General features: G+C 42.0%; 1 protein-coding gene across 3 annotated transcripts in view; it reads left to right on the forward strand.

Annotated features, from left to right (window-relative positions):
- Window positions 1-4,209: 4,209 nt before the first annotated feature.
- L3MBTL4 (L3MBTL histone methyl-lysine binding protein 4) overlaps window positions 4,210-21,206 on the forward strand; it is a 442,113-nt gene continuing 425,116 nt past the window's right edge. Inside the window, exon 1 of one of the 3 annotated variants that reach the window (XM_019418424.2) lies at window positions 4,210-4,421. The gene's annotated coding sequence lies outside the window, so the exon portion shown is untranslated. The remainder of the gene's footprint in view (window positions 4,422-21,206) is intronic. The other 2 variants (XM_019418426.2, XM_019418425.2) reach the window with 2 other exon arrangements.

The raw sequence follows: 21,206 nt of genomic DNA on the forward strand, positions 1-21,206 counted from the left end.
CACTCAAATCCAGTTAAGGTGACCAGGGAACATCCCAAGGATTAGAAACTGGACCTCAATGAAAAACATCATAACCAGCTGACATAGCCTTTGAACATCTTGGCTGAAGACCTTCCTTTATGAGAATGGCTGTATTACACACTTGTCATTTGCTGACACTACCCATTAAGAAGCACCAGCTCTCCTTGTTCTGATTTCGTGGCCACTGGGCAATATTTTAACATAGCTTGCCTTCCTTTGTAGACTACAGTGGCGGGAATGTGCTGATCTCCAAATATCCATCTTATTGGCATTTATATCCATCAGCATAATTGATATTCTTGTTTTTAGCTGGTTCCCTTAGCCTGATCACTTCTGGGAGCATTAACAGACTCAGGTTTCTGGGCCTTAAATACTAAGAACTAGACCTAGACCATGAACTTGGTGGTTTCGAAAGTAAGTCCTATGCCACGAGACACATCCTGTATAGCCAGCTGGCTTCTTCCATGATGGATCAATGGCAGAGGTAGGAATAACAACCATTTTTCCTGACACCTAGCATGTGTTCTAAGTCTTATAACACCTGTTATTTCTTAGAGAATGTATGTCTAACTACAGTTTTGGGGGCATATATCTACTCAAGAAAGTATGAATTGCCTACTCTGAATTTTCCATTTTTCTTTTTCCAGATCTCTCACCTTGGAGAAGGTATGTTGCCTCATCAATATCTTTGAAAATGAGATTAAAGGCGTTGCTGGCTTTCCTTCTGCAGTTTTCATGCCTTTGTCCAAATCCTATTAGTTCATTCAGTATGGTTGTAGTGGGAATTAAAGTTTATCTATTGATATAAGGATCCTTATCTCATTCAGTCAGTTTATACAGACTTTAAACATCATCAGAAATTTCAATTCTAGTAAACTTATGAAGGGCTGTTTTGTGACCCAGTATATGATCTATCTTGGAGAATGTTCCATGTGCACTCAAGAAGAAAGTATATTCTGTTGCTTTGGGATATTTTGTATAAGTTGGATTTTTAAAAATTCCAGGTATAAGTTGGAATATACCTGGAAACAGTGTTTTTATGCTATTTTATGATAGCTTTGTTCCATCAAAAAAAGTACAAGTATAAAAATAAATAGTACACATATAAAAATAAATCTATTTTTGATGAAGTCATCAATTAAAAATAGTATAATGTGCATATTATCTTATTTATGAAGCTTTTTGGCATCATTTAAAGTTAGTTTTGGGGCGCTTGGGTGGCTCAGTTGGTTAAGCAGCTGACTTCGGCTCAGGTCATGATCTCACGTCTCGTGTGTTTGAGCCCTGCATCCGGCTCTGTGTTGACAGCTCAGAGCCTGGAGCCTGCTTCGGATTCTGTGTCTCCCTCTCTCTGTCCCTTCCCCACTTGCATTATCTCTCTCTCTCTCTCTCTCTCTCTCTCTCTCTCTCAAAAATAAATAAACATTAAAAAAATTTTTAAGTTAGTTTTAATTCTTCAATGTTATTTACACTTCTCTCTGAACCAGTATTTACACTTACATATAACTGTATGTAATTATTTATATCTGAACTCATTAATAAAGTTTAATATTGGACAGTCTACTTAAGAAAATATCACGGTAACAGAGAAAATATAGCGTGGTATAAATAAAATTATTAACAGTGGCACTGACATGAAAATAAACATGAGGGTAATAATTATTGATGATAAATGGTGACCAGTGAAATTATTTTAGCTGCAATGGACAATTTACTTGTGGAATAAGATTAAAACGCTGTTTAGATAACCTCTCTTCAATTACACTGAAGTGTATAAAGGAATTTACGCTGTGTTTAACTCACAAACAGTCCTAAGTATATGCTAGGAAACAATCATGAAGTCTAAGAACATGTCTGTATCAATGGGCAATCCTGCTACTGATCAAATAATAAAGCAATGTAATCTAATTCTACTTAAAAATAACATTTATACATATAAAAACAACATATATACAACATAGAAAAATAAAACCACCCAATTAGAAAAAAGTAAATAATTTTAGCAAATTTAAAAATGGAGTATTCCTTGAATAAAGCTGATCACTATCTCAGCAAATGAGAGGGTTTGATTTCCACCCACAGGAGACAGACAGACATTATAGAACTTCCATGACTCTGTTATGCTTTGAAGATGTGCCGAAAGGGGTTCTTCTGTGTTGACCATTCTACCCAGCGATGCCTATCTAATAATAAGCCATCCTTACCTGTCTGGCCAACATTAACTTTGCCACTTAGAGTTTGTTAGATTCAACTGAATTATAAATACAAAATGCTGTAACCATCAGATTTCTAAACCCCATTGTTCACAACGACCATTGGTAACACTGCAATACCCAACAATGTGGCTATTTCATTTTAATCTGCAGCTGTTCAAATAAAAGGGATTTACTACAACAGCTTTTCAAAAATTCTGTAATAAGTGTACCAGTGCTTACACTGCTTATATTTCCATATAATTTGAATAACAGTATCATTTAAAACAGATGTCAGCTTCTTTGAATATAATCATATGTTGTTGTCAGCACTATGCACCCACAGATTTACATTTAAGTAACCCAGGATGAGGTTCTCTGCCTGTGTCACCTGTTTTATTGGTGCATTCTTTTCCTTATTTAAACCTTGCCCATGAAAACAGTGTTTTGGTTTTCATCAATGCAAGCCATGTATATTCAATAAGCATCTTACAATAATCGTTTTCCCCAAAAAGCGAAGACAAGGTGATGTAAATTCATTCTTTTGGATTTCAATCCAGCTTTCTTTTATTTTGTATAGTATTTAATATTGATTTTTCTAAGGGGAAGGTGGAACCAGACTGCTGTTAACTCTTCTTTGTGCTGGGAACATTTTGATGTTTCTGTCATTAAGACTTAGAGTCTTTAATGATAAACACCACTGGGAAAGACTAGGGTTACATTGCAGTATTCGAGACACTTGTCCTTTGCTAAAAGGACACATAAAGCACATCTATGCTCACCTAAGTAGCAGGGAGGGGAACTTCTCATCCAACCACTGGGTCCTACTCTAATTTCATGCAGTCAGGTGAGCAAGTGTGGCAAGACAGCATCCCGAAGTGTGCCTGTTGTCACAGAAATACACAACTCTATAAAGTCTTTAGCATAAACATGTTAAATGGATGAAAAAAGTATACCACTTCATTAGATCTGTTTTAAATGTTCTCTTCTATACTGATACCTTCTGCTTCCTTTTCTTTTTCTTTGCCAGAAATGTTTTTCTTAATTGATTAGAGCATAGAACACAGCCGTGTGTGTATGTGTACTTATAAATTTCTGTGATCATGGTTCCTAATTGAAAAACTGCATTAGCAAAGGGTTTTCTTTTTCTCTCTTCAGTAAAAACGCTAAATGGTGTTTGTACCAACGGACCAGTCTCACCTGAAAAATGAAAGTTTTAGTTGTTGGTTTATGGTAGTCAACAACAAACCAAAAAGATCATTTAGAAGTTATTATTCTTAATCATGTTAAATCACTGAATTTCTTGCTGGAAGCAAGCTAATATTTGTTTTGTACCTGACAGCTATTATTTGCATACTAGAATTTTTACACAAGACACCTCCATGAAAGAAAATTACATCTAAAAGTCACAAAATACAGTCTTCGATTACCAGCTACTTTTAAACATAAACCAACATAAAAGATTTAATAAGTTTCTCTCCAAACCTGCAACGATGCTTTGTGAAAGCCTAACACTAACCTGTAAGACTGTAAGTTTCCTGAGGGCAGGAACTCCTTTGCTCCTGTTTCCTACTCAATCTCAAGCAGCTAGAACAGGGTCAGTAATCATTTGTTCTAGCCGCTCAGAAAGAGTATTCTTTTATTTTGAAATGGTATCCGCAGACTGGTGTGTAGGGAAGTCGAGAGCGGGAAAGGGGCATCTGAGAGGAGGTTGCAAAATCCGAAGGAGCAGCAGAACAGAGAGGAATCCAGAGGCCTGAGAACATTTGGAAGGTGAATCCGAAGAGCTGGGATGAAGCAGGGATGAGCGCCCCGGGACACCACTGCACGAGTGGGTAGGGGTCAGGAAGGAAGTAGCCAAGATTTGGGGGACTCCTTGCCGGGGAGCATATAAGGGGAAAGACGCACTCGAAGATACAGCCGCAGCCACCTCCCTCCCACGTGAAAGCCCGAGCGGCCGCCCCGCGTCCACTCCGCTCCCCGGGGAGCGGAACCCGGAGCGAGGCAGGTGCGGCGGGAGCATGCGCGCGGGGCCGGCAGGGGAGGCTCCCGCGCCCCCACCCCGCGCGTGCACCCTCGCGCCCCTCCCGCCGGGCACCGCGGGGCCAGCGGCGCCGCAGCCTGGGCCGGCCGAGCTTCGCCGCTCCGGCTCGCGCCCCGCCGGCCTGTCGCCGAGTCGGCGTTGCGGGCGGCCCGGCTCTGCTCGGGGTAAGGACGACGCGGCAGCCCGAGCCGTGTGGTCGGGGGACCGCGTGAGCGCCCACGGCCGCCGCCGCCGCCGGGGTTGGCCCCGGGCCCCGCGCCCGACTGAGGGGCGTGCGCGTCGCCCGCGGCGAGGCCGGGCCGGGCCAGGGGGCGGTGGCGGTTAGGAGTCGCCTCCTCCCTGCGCCGGCTCTTTCTCTTTCTCTTTCGCCGCCGGGCGCGCGCCGGGCTCCCCGCGCGAGGCGCTGCCCCACTTGTCACCCACTTCGGACGGGCGTGGCGTGGCCCCGTACCGTCCCGCTCCCGGCCGCCGCGGCCACCTGGGCCGGGGGTGTCGGCGCGGCCACCTGGGCGGGGAGGCGCCGGTTAAGCCTCGGCCCGCGGGACGAGGGCCGGGGCGGGATTCCAGGCGGTCCCAAGCCGGCCTCAGGCCAACGGGCGCCCGGCGGTGGGCGTTTGGCTTTTGTTTTCTCGGGGCGGGCGTCCCCGGTCTCCCCCCTTCTCCGCCGACAGCTGTCGTGTGTGGCGGTACAAGGCTGCGGCCGAGACACCCTCGGGCGCTTCCTCACTCCAGCCCCTTTTCCTCCCTGGTCGTGCTCTCCCAAGTTCTGCCCAGCCCCGGGGCCGGAGCGGAGGAAGTGCGCGCTGGGGGACGCCTCGCCAATCTGTGGCGGTTTAACTAGCTCCAGCCACAAGCCCAGAACTGCGCCCCGGGGAGCGCTGCCCAAGCCTCCCGGGCTTTCTTCGCGGAGATGGGCCGAGGGCGAGGCGAGCGGACCTGGGGACACCTGGGCCAGCGCCGCAGTTACCTGCGGGATTGGTGGAAGCCTTTCCCCAAGGTGGGAGAATTCTGGTGGCTTTTGTCGCCTGCCTTTTAAATCCTGCAGTCTTTGATTAAAGTCCATATGATGTACTTTATTTTGTATATGCCTTTATCCACTTAGAGGGTCATTCTTAATCTGTTCCTGCCTGGAGGTGAAAACTAAATAAAAGGAAGGTCTGGTCATTGTCATTGTTAAGACTCCCGCATGTGAAAGCCCCATGGAGTTCAGTCTGGTCACCGTGACCTGCCCTGCTGAGGCGGTTCCATGCCCAGGAGACTCACACTAAGGGTTATTTGGTCTCCACGCCCAAAGTGGCACCGTCTCTTGGATCCCTGTTGGAGGGATCCCTGTTGAACTGTTGGAGCTGTTCTAGAAGGCGTGGGGGCAGCCTCCAATTTCACTCCTTTCCTGAAGTAAGGGTAGTGAGGTCTCCTGGTGTTTTCTAGTCCCCTTTACTCAAAAATGTTAGAATGGGAAACAGGTGGAATTTGTTCTTGATGCTTGATAATATAGACTTTGAATGCATTTAGCTCTTCACAAGATGCTAAAAATGTCTTTTCATGGTATCCTAGAATCAGGAGAAAGAGTTTGAAAGAGGAGAGATTTCTCTAACATCCAAGTGGATCGGATTCTGCTATATTCACATGGAGTGTGATTGTTAAGCAGGAGAGATGAGCTTACAAATGCTATTGATTATGCTCTCAGATTGTAAGGTACATTGATGAGTTTGTATCTCCTGTAGCTCTTGACTGTGGAATTCTTTATTCAGCGCTTTGCGGGGCAGTATTGGTTTACCTCTACTATGAACTCTCAATCTGTTTTCTAATAAAGGAATTGGTGAGACGGTGATCTGGTGAAGACAGATGAAAGAAAGCTAAGGAAATGTCTTTTACTTTTTACCTTAAGGAGATGTGTGGTTTTAAGTTGATCACAAGAATCTTAGGTGAGTGCTACCACCTACCTATATGTTTCATTGCGATACTTGTGTGATTTGTATCTTAAATTACACTTCTAATTCATCATAAAAATTTCAATTGTCATTTGTACAATAAGCCATTTACTATGTATGTTCATACATTTGTATGACAAACCACCAAAAGCTTGAGCTTTTAGTGCGTTGGGTAGATAAAACATGCAAACCAAATGTTTGTAAACAAAATAATGTGATAGGAACATGAGGATTCGAGACTAAAACAATGTATAATCAAATGCCATCAGTCTGAAACAGATAGTGGTCAGGGAGTCTGGCAAGGAGAGGGTCTTTGGGATCTGGAGTGATCAGAAAAGAACACACAGTTGGGTCTTGGGCTGAGTCTTGAGGTGTGTGGATCTTCCATAGATTGACAGGGTGAAGGAAGAAGAGATTGGGGGCCTAAGAGGGAGAAGGGGGTTTCACTCCTCAAAAGGAATGATTATGATTTGTTTAGGACTAAGAAAGATTATTTGCAGTGCCCACATTGGGAATTGTGGTTGTACATGCTCTTCCCATCAGCTCCTACCGTCCCAAACTAGAAACCATTTATTCTTCATGATCAAGTGTAATTCTTCTCTTGGGAAGGCATCCCTGATTTTCACACCAGACTTCCTTCCTTTGGCTTCCACGTTCCCTAGTTCACCTATAAATGCATATGTAAAAACAGGTATTTTTTTTTTTGATGGTCCAGGCTTTAGATTTTACCATTTCCTGTTTATTTTTAAAAATTGAGATATAATTAACGTATTAGTTTCAGGTGTACAGCATGATGATTTATGGACATATTGTGAAATAATTATCACAATTAATTCGAGTTAACATCCATCACCACACATAGTTACACATTTTTTTTCTTGTGATGAGAACTTTTAAGATCTATTATCTTAGCAACTTTCAAATATACAATAAATATAGTGTTATTAACTATGATTGCCATTAATGAGGGTCATCAAAAAAGTTTTATATATTTTCCACAATTTAGTGTCTGCCTTTTAAGTAACATGTGTTCAGTAAGGGTATGAACAGGTCCTTAGATCTCTTTTTATTTGGAATATTTTTGGACTGTAGTCGTAGCTTTTTTTTTTAAATTTTTTTTTTAACGTTTATTTATTTTTGAGACAGAGACAGAGCATGAACGGGGGAGGGTCAGAGAGAGAGGGAGACACAGAATCGGAAGCAGGCTCCAGGCTCTGAGCCATCAGCCCAGAGCTCGACGCGGGGCTCGAACTCACGGACCGCGAGATCGTGATCTGAGCCGAAGTCGGACGCTTAACCGACTGAGCCACCCAGGCGCCCCTGTAGTCATAGCTTTTTAACTTAAATGATAATAACCCTTTGCGGCCTGGGATGGTACTTGACAAGTGGTTAAGTGCATAGACAACAGATATATGTAGGACTGAATCCCTGTGTGAGCAGGCAGCTGCTGAGCAGAGGCATGGGGTGATAAAAGCAGCAGTCAGGAGGATCATTCTGATTATGAAGGGAGATTTGCAGATGGAAAGCTCTGGAGTTCTTACCTTGAAGGAGGGGGAGTCCTGAAGCCACTGGGGGGTAAGGCTGTATGGGAAGCACTAGGCCACCCAGTCTGACCAAGGGAGCAAAAGGAGCCCCAGCCTCTCTGCTCCCACTCCATTCCTTCACACGTCTTTACCTCTTCTCTAGAGCTGAAGGAGAGTTTGAAAATTACAGATAAGTGTTCATTGTTTCCATCAAGTATTTTAATTCAGAAGGAATGCTGCTGTTAAAATGGGGAAATTAGCAGGAGAGCCAGGTAGGTGGTTGAGGAGGGGGGGCGGGGGGTGGAGCAGATAAGATCAGTTTATAAAATACACAATTGAAAGAGACACTGAAGTGGCGGTGAGTTTGGAGAGAGCAACTGTGATGTTGGGCCAGGAATGGCGGTGACAGTAAAGGAGACAGGGTGAATAAATCAGCACAGAGGTGAGAGAGCAGGTCCAGGACTGTGGGCTGCACCCAGTGACAGTGTCAGTGAGAGAAACAAAGAAGTGGTCAGAAGGGGGAGGAAAACCAGGCGTCAACAGTAATAGGGATGCCAGTGGAGGAGGTTCTGCAGGAAACTCTGAGTTAAGTCTCATCAGTTGCAGATGAAAAACCCCAACTGAGAAGGTGTGGTTGAACTTGGCTGGCACCAGGTGATCTCAGTGGTAAGGCTTCAGCGTGAGCTGTTGGTAGCATTTGCTGTCCGTTTCAGGGATGTAGATGTCCCCTTTAATATGAATAGTCTTTCCTTGTTTCCAAAGCATTTCCATCTTACAGTATTGGTAAGCATATTTTGAGCATAGTTTATTATAGGCACATACCTCCAAGTGAAGAAAACTATTTAGATTCATTAAAAAACCCCCAATGGACTGTTCACACACTCTTACAGTAAGTAGTGTAAATATAGATACTATCTTGTACTTCAGCAAAATAAAGCAAAAACAATGAATTAGAACATACTCGGGAAAAATGAAAATCTTCATTGACACACGTAATATTATCTTTTGTTTAAACATTTGCATTACTTTTTTTTCTCTTAGAATAGTGCCTGAGAAGAATCTATCCCTGTTTGATTTTGCAAATACAACAAACTTTACACAGTAGCAGTGGAAAAATGAAACATTTACTCTGATTCCATCAGTTGTCACTGCCCTGCTCCCCTGCTCTGTGTGTGCCTTTCGGGGAAGATGTCATTGCAGTAGAGCTCAGCGTCACCTGCTGAAACTTTCTTCATTTTGTATTGATTTCAGCTCATGTGAAGAGTGTTCTCTTAATGAAGCTAGACATTGTGGAGAATGTTTATGCATCCTTTCTGAAGGTGGATCTTAAATGATGAAAGTGTGGTCGCTGCCACAATTAATAATTGATTAATTGTTTGGAAAGTATCCGGTGTGGGATGTGGGCGATGGAGCAGAAGTGCACGCATCTTTCTTTGTCACCGTGACTAGCTAGAGAGACCATATTTAACTAGAGGGACAGATGGACAGCACAACACTTCTTATGCACTGTGCTTTGGTGTGTAAGCTATTATGCTAGCTTTTAGGATTATGACAGCCTTTTAGATTAAATCATTGTTGCCCTACTCCCTGTCCTTTTGAGGGAGAGATGAATGAAGGAGCCCAAATGGGTGCAAGGCATTTTTGCTGGGTATCCACTTGGTGTCAGTTGCATGCTCTGTGTATGGGGATGGCTACTACAGACATAACTCCTGCCTTCTTGGAGCCGATAGTCAAGTGAGGGAACAGATATGAAACAGACTCCAAATAAATGTAGAAGGACAAACTTTCAAGTGTACTATGAGAAAGATCAACAGGAGTGCCTTATATGGGTTTGTGGGTCATAAAAGTCCTCTCTGAGGATGAGTAGCTGCTGCTAGCTGGGTAGGGAGCAGGGCAAAAAGAAGTTTAGGCAGAGGTAAGCACACATGTGAAGCCCCCCACTCCCACCACCCCCTCCCTCGACCCGGGAGAGCAGCTGGTACAGTTGGAGGTGCCAGAGCATGATCCCTGCCCGTAGGGGCCATACTGAGGATCATACATTCTATTTTTCTTGCCATGGGAAGGCTTTGGAGAGTCTGAACAGGGTGTGACATGGCCTGCTTTATGTCCCCTGAGACCACTCTGGCTGCCTTCTACAGAACATTGTGCGGGTGGCAAGACCAATTAGGACACCACTGCAGGCGTCTAGGTGGGAGTCCTGCTGCTTGGACCAGGGAGGTAGGGGTGGAGATGAGTAGAAATGGAAGGATTTGGGGAGTATTTTGATGGTAGAATCTTATAAAATTGCTGATAGATTAAAGGATAGGGGAAAGGAATCCAGTGTTTTCCCCTGATCTTTAGCATGAGAAACTGGGGACAACTGGTGGGAAGAAGACTTGGTAACTTTTCCTTAACCATTTTTCCAGTGAAAGACGTATTGGATATAAAGTATATTTAGAGAGATAACTCAATGTCACTGTGATATGTGTTATTTATCCAGCACTGTGCTGGGCACAGGGTTTTGAAGTTTAGCAGATGTGGTCTTTCCCTCTTCTTTGGCTGTAGGATTTTTGTATTCTGCCTGGCTCACACCTCACACCAGACCCAATGTACCTCCTGAACTTGAATATCCAGTCTGTCTGCAAATGGGCACATGCACCCAAATACGTGTAATCTCAGAGCCTGCTGTCAAGCTGCCTTGGTGGTAGCATTTTCAGTCATGAATGAGGAGGTCTAAAATTACTGGATGTACCACATGGACCATTTACTACTCAGTTTCCTTATGCCACGGTGTCCCAACACTGATCCTAACACTGGGAGACTCTGCCAGGCCTTCAAAGTTCTTTGGTCCTATGACTGTAAGCCATTGCTTACCTTCATGGTTCCTTCTCTTGTGAGTACACCAGAGTTGGAGATGAGACTTCCTTGAGTGACAGCATTTAAAAAATTGCTTTTGGTCATTATTGATGAAATTTGTTTCTAAATAAAAACCAAGGAGCAGATGATAGACATGATTCCAGGCCTGTATAAGTGGATCCAGGTTAACACTGATGCCAGTGCAAGGCCCAGTTCATAGTTGAGCAGATGTTCTGCTTTTGCCTTTGGTTTTCTAGGTCTGGCCATGCATGAGAAACTGGGTGAACTTCAGTAGATGGGAACGACTGGTGAGAAGCAGACTTGGTAACTTTGCTTTGATCATTTTTCCCCTGAAGGACCTGCTGGATATAGGCTATTTTTAGGGAGACAACTCGATGTGGTTGTGTTATATGATATGTGTACACTGAGTTGGCACTCTTTGGCAAATGGAGTTAAGGCCTAAATCCAGGGTCACCAATTTGGATGTATGTAAAGGGGCCAGGCAGGTAAGGGGCCTGAGTGAAATAGGCAGATAGAAGAAAACTCACAAAGCACTCTTGATTTCTATTTTCTCACCTTTGAAAACTGGGCATAGATACTTGTCTACCATAGAAAGTTCTTCCTTTTTTTTTTTTTTTTTTTAGATGTTTATTCATTTTTGGGAGAGGGAGACTGAGTGGGGGAGGGGCAGAGAGAGAGGGGGCAGCTATCTGAAGCAGGCTGTGTGCTCACAGCAGCGAGCCCAGCCCAGTGTGGGGCCCTACCTCACCAACAATGAGATTGAAGGTCTTCGACCTGAGTGGAAGTCCAACGCTCAGCTGACTGAGCCACCCAGATGCCCCTATCATAGGAAGCTCTGTAAGAACAAGGGCAGTGGGAAGGGAGAAAAATCCCCTCAGTGCAGTGGAAACAGTAGGGAGTAGTCTTATATGGCTTAAAGGGGTAGCTAATATTAAAACAAACAAACAAGCAAAACACCCAAAACCCTCAGATTGGAAATCTGCATTTTAAATGATTAAAAAATGTTTAAACGTTTATTCTTGAGAGAGAGCGAGAGCGAGAGAGAGCGAGAGAGAGAGAGTAAGAGAGAGAGAAGAGGGGCAGAGAGAGAGGGAGACACCAAATCAGGAAGCAGAGCCTGCTCCAGGCTCTGAGCCGTCCACATAGAGCCCAACGTGAGGCTTGAGCTTGTGAACCGTGAGATGACCTGAGCGGAAGTCTGACACATAACTTACTGAGCCACCCAAGTGCCCCAGATATGTGCATTTTTAAAAATGTGAAATACCCTATTTAAAAATACTGGCTTGAACCTTTTAGGATGCCAATAAGGTAGACAGTATATTTGCAGACTAGATGCAGTTGTGGGCTGTCATTTTACAACCTCTGACTTGTGGGGTCTTATTTATCATGGTGGGGGAATATCAGAAACATACCAGTTTCTTGTTCCACTAATTCCTCCCCATTTAAGTCTGCCTTGATTAAATCTGGGAGTTAGGAGTGGGAATCTGGGCCCAGCCCTGTGACTCTGTAAGGCATATGCTTGTGTAGGGGGCTGGGGTTATCAAAATTTGGGTTGAACCTAGACTTTTTAAAGCTTTCAATCATGTTTCTATGGAATTTTTTTTATGTCTCCATTGTTAATATATATGTTTTTCATCAAATGTCTAAGAGTTTGTATCACCTATGGACACCTATGATTGGAGGGGGACAGTGTCTTCTCTTGCTTTTGGGATTTTGCACATTTGTATCTGCCTTTCTTGTTGCTGTGAATTTTACTCCTCCAAGAAGCCTCCAAGTCTCCCAAAAACTGGATCACCCCCACCCCCAGTTTCCTGCACAATGTGCTGTCATAGGCTATTTCACTCTGAAGGGTGGAGCCTTACTTTTTGTGTCCCAGGGAACTTTTTGGATTCAGTTCACCATGTCTCTGTAAAGCCTAGGAATTTCCTGACATATGTCAGAGAGCAGTAAATAAAAATTGGATGATTTTGAGTCAATTAGTGACAGGTTCATATAGAAAAGGAGTGCCACTAAATCCTTAGCATTTTGGGATTCTGTTGCGTATCTAGCTGAGACTTTCAATTCGATGGAAAATGTAAGAGCTGACCTTTCATCCACTCATTTTATTATTATTATGGTCACATATCAAAGGGAATGTAAAGGTTTTTCTCTTTTTGCTTTATGGCAAAAGATATTCTTCTAATTCCCTGTCATTATACCCTTCAGTTCTGGTCTTAGACATCATCAAGGTGAATTATTAGAGATGCCATGATAGCACTTCCAGATCTATATTTTATGCACTCCATTTCTGAGGATAGTTAGAAAAAAGATTTTTCCCCTTCCTCTTCTAAAACTGTGAGCTTGCTGTGGTTTTATTTCAAGAAGATATGTGGATGTTTCTCTGGCAGCTTAACACATACAGCTGAGCTTAGAATAGGAACTGTTAGGGCTAACAGACCAAGAATTTGAGAAGTCTTGACCAGCACAGGAGAACATCTTTTTGCTAAGTGCACCTGGAACAAGCCAAGGCTCATAGGTGATTTTCAAGGTGATAGACTTCTGTGTAGGGCCATGAGTATACTTCATTGGTTTTGTTAATTGAATGTCACAGATACTTGGTAATTGTTAGAAAGATAATAGGGTAGGGCATGTTGCTGGATTCTGTACCCCATGTAAATTAGCAGCTGTCAGTTGGCATCCATCTTATGTGTAGACCCTGTATACAGTTCAGACGTGTCCTCCCTGCCGGCTGTTGCCATCTTTGTGTTTTGTGTGAAGGGCAATGCGCAGCCATTTTACTGCAGTCAGTTATCAGTAATCTTTAGGGCCACTTTATTCTTCTATGGTGAGGACAAGAAGATATCACTGTCAGTCTTTTCAGAACTGTCTGGCATCTGTGTCTAAAACAAACAATGCCCATTGCTGTGGAGTAAATGGTGAGGAAAAAGAAAGGGCGCTGTGGAGGGTACAGTTATACATTAATTACCCATGTGATGCACAAAGTGTAAAGCTGGGAGGCATGGTTTTAAATTGGGCTTATGTCCAAGTAAGTTGTCTTTCAAGTTTTTAGAAGTTTCAGCTCATGTAGCTGTAACTTCTATCGTAGACCAACCGTAGCTTACGAATAAGCTCCTGCTGTTCCACATTTAACAATTTAGACTTACCATTTTTGTTTTTAATTTTAGAGGGTTTGGGAGTAATCTGAATCAGACTTTTCTCAATCCCTGTTATCAACAGAAATGCTTTTGTTCTAAGGGGCTGCCATGGGCACTGTGGGCTGTTTAGCAGGAGCATCCCCGGCCTCTACCCACCAGACGTCTGTAGCACCTCCTCCCACTTAGTTGTGACAACCCAAAATGTCTTCCGACATTTCCAAATGTCCCCTGGGGAGAGGACAGAGAGGGAGAATCACCCCTGGTTGAGTCTGATCTAATTCAGCCTGTTTTATAGATAACAGATCAGAGATCCAGTTGTATTAAGCAATGTGCCCAAGGTCAAAAGTCATTATGTGAGAATATGAATTACAAAACAAATGATCTAACTTGAAGGAGCTTATCAGTTCAAAACTCATTTTTCTCTTGTAAAAAATCGTTCTTATCATAGTAAATGGTCCCTGATTCTGTCTTGCCATGACTAGCCAAATACAGCTGTTAATCAAACTGTGGCAAAGACCTAAATTAATAGTGCTTCAAAAGCTAAAACAAGTTGTAAAGTAACTGAAAATTTACTATATTGGTAAGTAGTTTATAAAATTACTTGGTTTTGAGCTCTGTAGTCTTATGGCTTTATGTTCTTTACCCAATTCATGAATTCCTACTAATAACAAGGATAAATTGTCACATATATTTCTAATCTAAATCCCTTATTGCAGAGAGGCCAAAATGAAAGCCCAGCAAAAGACCTGATGTACTCAGGTTGATCCACCTGAGTAGTGGCAGAGTTGGACCCTTCATTTGGCCTTCTTGAGCTCCGGCTCAGGCTGTTTTCTATTACTGCATGTCAGCTTTTGTTTTCATAGCCAGGCTTTGCAGTAAAGTTGTATTCAGTAGCGTGGCAAATCTTATTCTAGAGTAATAATTAATCTTTTGTGTGCTTGCACAGTTGGGAATTATGAAGCCAGTAACACAAATATCTGCTAAGTAAGAGTACCCTCATTCATTCCATAGATGTTTATTCAGTGTCTGCTTTGACCAAGGATGTGCTAAGCTGTGGAATGTAAGGGATACGGGAAGGATGTTGTTAGATGTTGAGATGCAGGTCTACCCTCAGGAAACTCACAACCAGAGACACATTCAAATTTGAGGCTTCTCTGTGTCACATCAGAGAAGATGCACTGATTTATTCATATATTTATTTATTTAACTGCATTTTTGGGTACTTGCTGCATACCAGGCATTGGCACTGGATACTCTGTCCATTTAGTCCAGAAAATACCCAGAATGAAGCTGGGAGGGGACAGTGTGTGCTAATGAGTGGGCCCTCAGACTCTACAAGAGAGACATGAAAAATATCAGTGCCTGTGCTGACAAGGGAGTAACTGTGCTTCTAAAAGTTAGTGAGAATATCTTTGTCAAGTCCATAGCTGACAAGCATCATTGTTGTGTTCCACAGATGGTGGATAGAAGCTGACTGTGAAAGGTCACACAGTGGCAGGGTTGAGTTACCTTCATGCCAGTTCTAGTAATTGTCAGCTGGATCATATAGCACTCCCTCCAGAGACCAGGTGTTACAGAAGGAAGAAGACGTTCAAGGTGTTAATCAGCCCCTTGTAGGGATGACTGATGTCTCAGGGTTGTGTTATTTTGGTATTGTTTGTGTGGACACTGTTGGTATACAGCACAAAAGAAGAGAGTTCATTCTTTGGAAACGGTGAAAAGTCTCTGTTCTCATCTTTGAATGTTCTTGTTGTGTGTTATATCACAAGTGAAAATAATAAATTCACCAATATATATGCCCTTCTGCATGAGCATTAAAAATGTTCTCCAAGTTTTCCCCAGGCTAAGTCACTAAACATGTCAGTCAAAGCCAAAAATAAAAAAGAAATAGTTTATAAATTACTTTGAGAGATGATTTAATCCACTCACCTTCTTTAAATTATTCTGATTTTTACCTAATCCACTTCAAAGTTTCCATAATGAATATTCTTATGACTAAATAAAGGCCCAGGCCCCTTTTATATCCCTCTTTAGGATCACACTTTCCTACAGGTAATGGGGGTCTTTCTTCTGAGACTAAAAGTGAAAGAACCTTTAAAGAAGGAACAGCAAATGGAGTTTCTTTATTTCTGTTTTGTACCCAAAGTTTACACTTACTTCCACCCCTGGCCAGGCATAAAATAAAAGCTTAAATAAATGGCTTAGGGTGTATTTGTCACCCATATTCCTTTTTCACTTGTTTGTTGAAGTAGACACAGGAAGAACCAAGGTAGAAGAATGTTTACGAATGTTTATAGGTCAGGAGTTCCAACTGTACCAACCCTTTGACAACATATATTTGTAACATCCCTCTTAGTATCTTGAAATGAAGTTATTAGGTAAATAATTTACCTGCACAAACTTTCAAAAAAGTCATTATGATGTCCATATATAATATAATGGGAGAAATAAGTGGAAGGTAATTCATGATTAAATGATACTCCAAACGTTTGGACATGATTAGTGTAGAAAATAAAGTGAAGTAGTTGGATAGCTTGTATTATATATAAATTCACCGATAAAAGTGCTGATGGGGGATTGTATCAAGGAAGGGCAGTCTTTGAGCACTGTTGTGCTTAATAACATCATCTTCTGAAATGGTGAAAATATTTGCTAAAGTTCTGCATGAAACATCATAAAACCTTTCCTCAATTTACAGAGTTGCATTCCTAGGAAAGACAGGAAATATTAAAACCATTGCAAAAAGTACTTTTTGATTAAAATACAAAATGAAATTATGCTCCCAGTTCAGAGAAACATAAAGTTTTTGCACATACTTGAATGTCAAGTGAGAGACTCTCACCTTTTAAAAGTGAGAGCCTTTGCAGTACCCTATTTCTTTCTTTCTTTCTCTTTTCTTTTCCTTTTTTGTTCGTTCTTTCTTTCTTTCTTTCTTTCTTTCTTTCTGGAATTGAGAAAGAAAATTAGTGTTAGCATATGGGGCTTACCCATGTATGGTTTGGCAGTAAGAGTCCTGTATACAAACTATATGTCCCCCTCATTTGTGCGTTATCTACATCTTATAAGCTGCCTTCTTGCCTTTGCGGTTGCTGCTCTGAGCATGTTTTGAGACTTGGGGGAGAGGAGGGTAGGATTAGAATCCAGTCCATTGTCACAGCTTGAATATGATTGTAAGAAGCCACAACAAAGACTTAAATTTCCACAAAGTAGTATTTTAATGGGGTTTGACATCAGTCAAAATTCAGAGAGTACAGTGATGTCTATGATTGGTGCTTGCAAGGACTGAAAGTTAACATGTGCCGTGTACTCATATGCACCCAAACACCTCCACACTCATACTCACATTGGATGATTTGGGCTTTGTTGTTAAATTGGTAATCATTAGGGGCGCCTGGGTGGCTCGGTCGGTTAAGCGTCCGACTTCAGCTCAGGTCATGATCTCACGGTCCGGGAGTTCGAGCCCCGCGTCAGGCTCTGTGCTGACAGCTCAGAGCCTGGAGCCTGTTTCAGATTCTGTGTCTCCCTCTCTCTCTGTTCCTCCCCTGTTCATGCTCTGTCTCTCTCTGTCCCAAAAATAAATAAACGTTAAAAAAAAAATTAAAAAAAATAATTGGTAATCATTACTGTCCATGAGCGATATAAAGGCTTGTTCCACTGAAGTTCAGTTTGCTTGCCACTGTATACTTAGAATCGGATATAGTGAAAGACTGTGCTGAAAGGGTAGGGCGTGTGGTCTTTTGAAGTCTTTTTCTCATGATGCAAACCAGAGTTGAGAATAGGCTAACATATCTGGTAACCTACAAATTAAAGTTGTGTCCTGGTCTGACCATGCAAATGGGGGGCTTAGCTTTTGACACTCAACAGTGAGGATGGGGTCAGACAGCATGGGAATCTGAAGGGGTGTGTTGTGGGTTTGGCCTCTGTCACTGCCTTGAGGATGCTATTCAAACCCTGGTGCCTCTCTGAACCTGTCTTTTTAGCAGATGTGCATTGATTTTGGAGGTGAGCATTAAGCCATTTTCTTGATTATTGCTTGTATGTGCAAAGCTTTTGGTAAGTTCCCAAGTAGTTTACAAAAATCAGACCCACAGGTTTTATAGTCATTTTTATTTGATATGATCTCTGGGCTTTCTGTCACCTTTTTTTTTTTTTTTTTTGGCCTCTTGTTTTATGCTGTATCTATAACCCAAATGTAGAAACACCTGGGCAGAATGCATCCAGTGGTTTTTTTTAATTAATACAAATATACAACTGGACCAGATGTAAAGGAAGCAGAGAAAATTGGCATATTAAATTATTTAAGATTCACTCTTTGAATTTTGGAAGGTTTATGGTAGTTTAATTTGGTAGAAAGTTTAATGTGAAAGAATGTGTAAGGTGGTGATGCAGAAGCTCTTAACTTAGGCTAACTTCCACATTTATTTAGCTCTATATAAGGTGTCTTGTAAAAGTTTGTTTGGTATTTCTATAGTACTTCATACTCTTAGAACATATCCATATGGATTTCAGTTATTACTTGTTTTAAACATGTGCTGATATTGCTACATAGTGATTTCTCAAGGTTATTAGTTATTATTAGTTATTATTAGTTATTAGTGGCAGTACACTCCTAGCCAGAGTATTTCAGAAATCTCTTTGTCTTTATTTAAAAAATTTTAGTTGAATAAAAACATGGTGTTTTGTAGGCCATCGACTACTCAGAATTTCTATACTAGAAGAAATGGTTTTGTGAGGAAACTGAAGTGATTAGCATTCTGAATATCTCAGTGTGTCATATAAAGAAAATGCATATGAAAGGTCTTAAGATTGGTTGGATAAAATTTACTCTGTTAATTCCCCATTAGCTCTTTTACCTAAGAGAGTTAGGGTTTGTTACTTTCTAAGATGTAAGTATTGTGAAACTTGACATTTTTGCTAGCTTTTGAGAAGATGGCAACTGCTGAGCTTTCTTTGCTGAATTATATCCAGTCAGTTGAGATAAAAATGAATTGGAAATAAATGGTTATGGCGAACAATTAACATGCAGTAAAAAACCCCTTAAGAACAAAGCTGGTTATACAGTTAGGTGGCACTGTTTCCTTTTCCTTTTCAAAGATTTGACTAAGTGTAATTAAAATATAAAGAGGTCTCATGTGGTCTTATTTAGATCTAGCCAGATTAAAAACAAATAGGAGAAGTAAATTATAAACCAGTTTGAGGTGAAGATCCAGCTCCCATCTGTTACTGAAACATATCTTTCAACCCATGGGCAGAAAGTGACTGGTTGTGTAGGGCTGCTGAGCAAACATTGAGGTGCTCTCTAGAGTTGCTCAAGGTGGCTTCAAGGGCCAGGCAAGTCACTTAAGTAGGTGAAGTGGTCCTGGGTTTAAGACAGGAAGGAGTCATGGGCTTGTGGGGCCCTGGTGCCTTTGGGAGTTTGAGTTCTTGTTGCCATGCCTAATGTTTTATTTGTTTATTTTTCCCTAATCAGAGTCAGAAATCCAGTTATGTTAAATGTGTATGTGATTTCCATTCTATTGTAGAACCATCTCTCTCTTTTCTGTCCTCCAAACTCGTAATACTTGGTGTCTGGAGCAGAGGCTCCCAGCTTTGGGGCTGTTTTATATACCAACAAAACTGTATGTTAGCTTAAGAGAGTTGCCAATATTTTATTTTTTCATGGACAGACAAAAACCAAACCAGCCACCTTGTGTATAACCTCTTTTAAGGAAGGTCACCATAACAACAGAAATATAGGAGAAAAATCATCCCAGAACAATGAATTTTTTGTTCTAACAGACACAGTAGCAGAAAAAGAGTTATGAAACTTCTCAGATGTGAAAAGTTTCAATATAACTGTAAAAATGATTTTGATGATGTCACACTATGATATTGTTTCATGTTAATATTTTTTTTTTATATGGATTTTTCAATTTGGGCTCTTTGGGCGATATTTGAAATAAAGACAGGATGCTCACTTGTTCTGGTACTTTCATTTTTTTTATAACAACTTAAAAAACAACTACACATAGTTATTGACAAAAAGGAGCAAGAATCAACACTAGTTTGCTCAGCTTGCTGTAGTTGGCATAATGTAGGATGTAGGAAGTTTTAATAGTTTTTGAAGTAAAATATTGTGTATTTGCTTTGTTTTATTTTATTTTATTATTATTTTTTAAATGTTTATTTATTTTGAGAGGGACAGAGAGCTCCTGTGTGCGAGCAGGGGAGGGGCAGAGAGAGAGGGAGAGAAAGAATCCTAAGCAAACCATGTGCTATCAGTGCTATGAGCACAGAGGCCAACTTGGGGCTCTGTCTCACAAATTGCGAGATCATGACCTGAGCCAGAGCCAAGAGTAGGAGGCCTAACTGACTGAGCCACCAAGGCGCCTGCATTTGCTGTTTTTAATGCTTGTCCCCCAGTGTCTTGCACTGTGTTTTTCAGAGATGTGGAATGCACTGTTTTGGAGTTGGCCAGGCCCGTGGACAATGGGCCTCAGTCCGGCTCTCATCAGTCCTGCCTCCTGATGTACTCCTGTCCTCGCTTTGTTTGTTGTCTGGGCTCATCTGAATTTCACTTCAGTCTGGTTGGTTTAGCTGTTCAGGCTTATTCAGAATTTTTTGTTTAACTTTTCAGAATTCCTAAGCATCCATTTTTACACTTAAAATGTTGATGCCTTTGGTTGAGTAAACAAATGTTCAGAAATACCCCCGCTTTGACTCCTTGCTCAGCCATTTTTTGCCATGTGAACTTATTTATTGTATCAGTTTTCTCAGCTGTAAAATGGGAATGACAATAGTGTTGTAAATACCAAAGGACTCTCTAAGTATCAACCATTTAGAACCTAGTAGCAGATAGCTATTGTTCAGTAACTATCAGTGACTGAGTGTCAGTTGTTATAAACACTAACTTTAATATTGCCCCAAATGGGTAAAATACTTAGGTGCACACTGCAGAATTCTATGCTATTCCTAAAAAGAATGAGTAAATGCATGCTGAGAAATGCACTACTTTCTCAGGGAAGGTCACTGTTGAACTTTGTCAGTCACAGGAGTAGTTTTCTGCTTGAAAAGTGGGTGCTTCCTTGTTCGTTGGCTGCAGCATGAGTATGAAGTCCACACCTTCCTGCACCTCATTTGTAGAGAGAAGCGTGGACTCTTCTGGGTGGGACAAGAGGCACCAATGAAGCGAGTGGGTGGTGGCAGATGAGGTTCCCAGTGTCCAGGCTGCAGGATGGGCCACTCCATTCCCCTGCCTGGTGACACCTTGCACTCGCCCTTGCTGTGCAGCTCCCCTTGCCGACATCCAGGGCCAGCCTCGTGCAGTCAAGGACTTCTCTGGAGGCTTGTGGCAGGCCACGCTGGTTTGCATGATGGGCTCCCTGAGGCTTTGTAATAGTCTGTGGCTGCATAGTAATTGTTTACAAGTTGTGTGAATGATATTAAAAGAATTTTGTTGGGGCGCCTGGGTGGCTCAGTCGGTTAAGCGTCCAACTTCGGCTCAGGTCATGATCTCGCGGTTTGTG

This window comes from Panthera pardus, unplaced genomic scaffold, assembly GCF_024362965.1.
Source record: "Panthera pardus isolate Hobbes unplaced genomic scaffold, ASM2436296v1 HiC_scaffold_15, whole genome shotgun sequence".
NCBI lineage: Eukaryota > Metazoa > Chordata > Mammalia > Carnivora > Felidae > Panthera > Panthera pardus.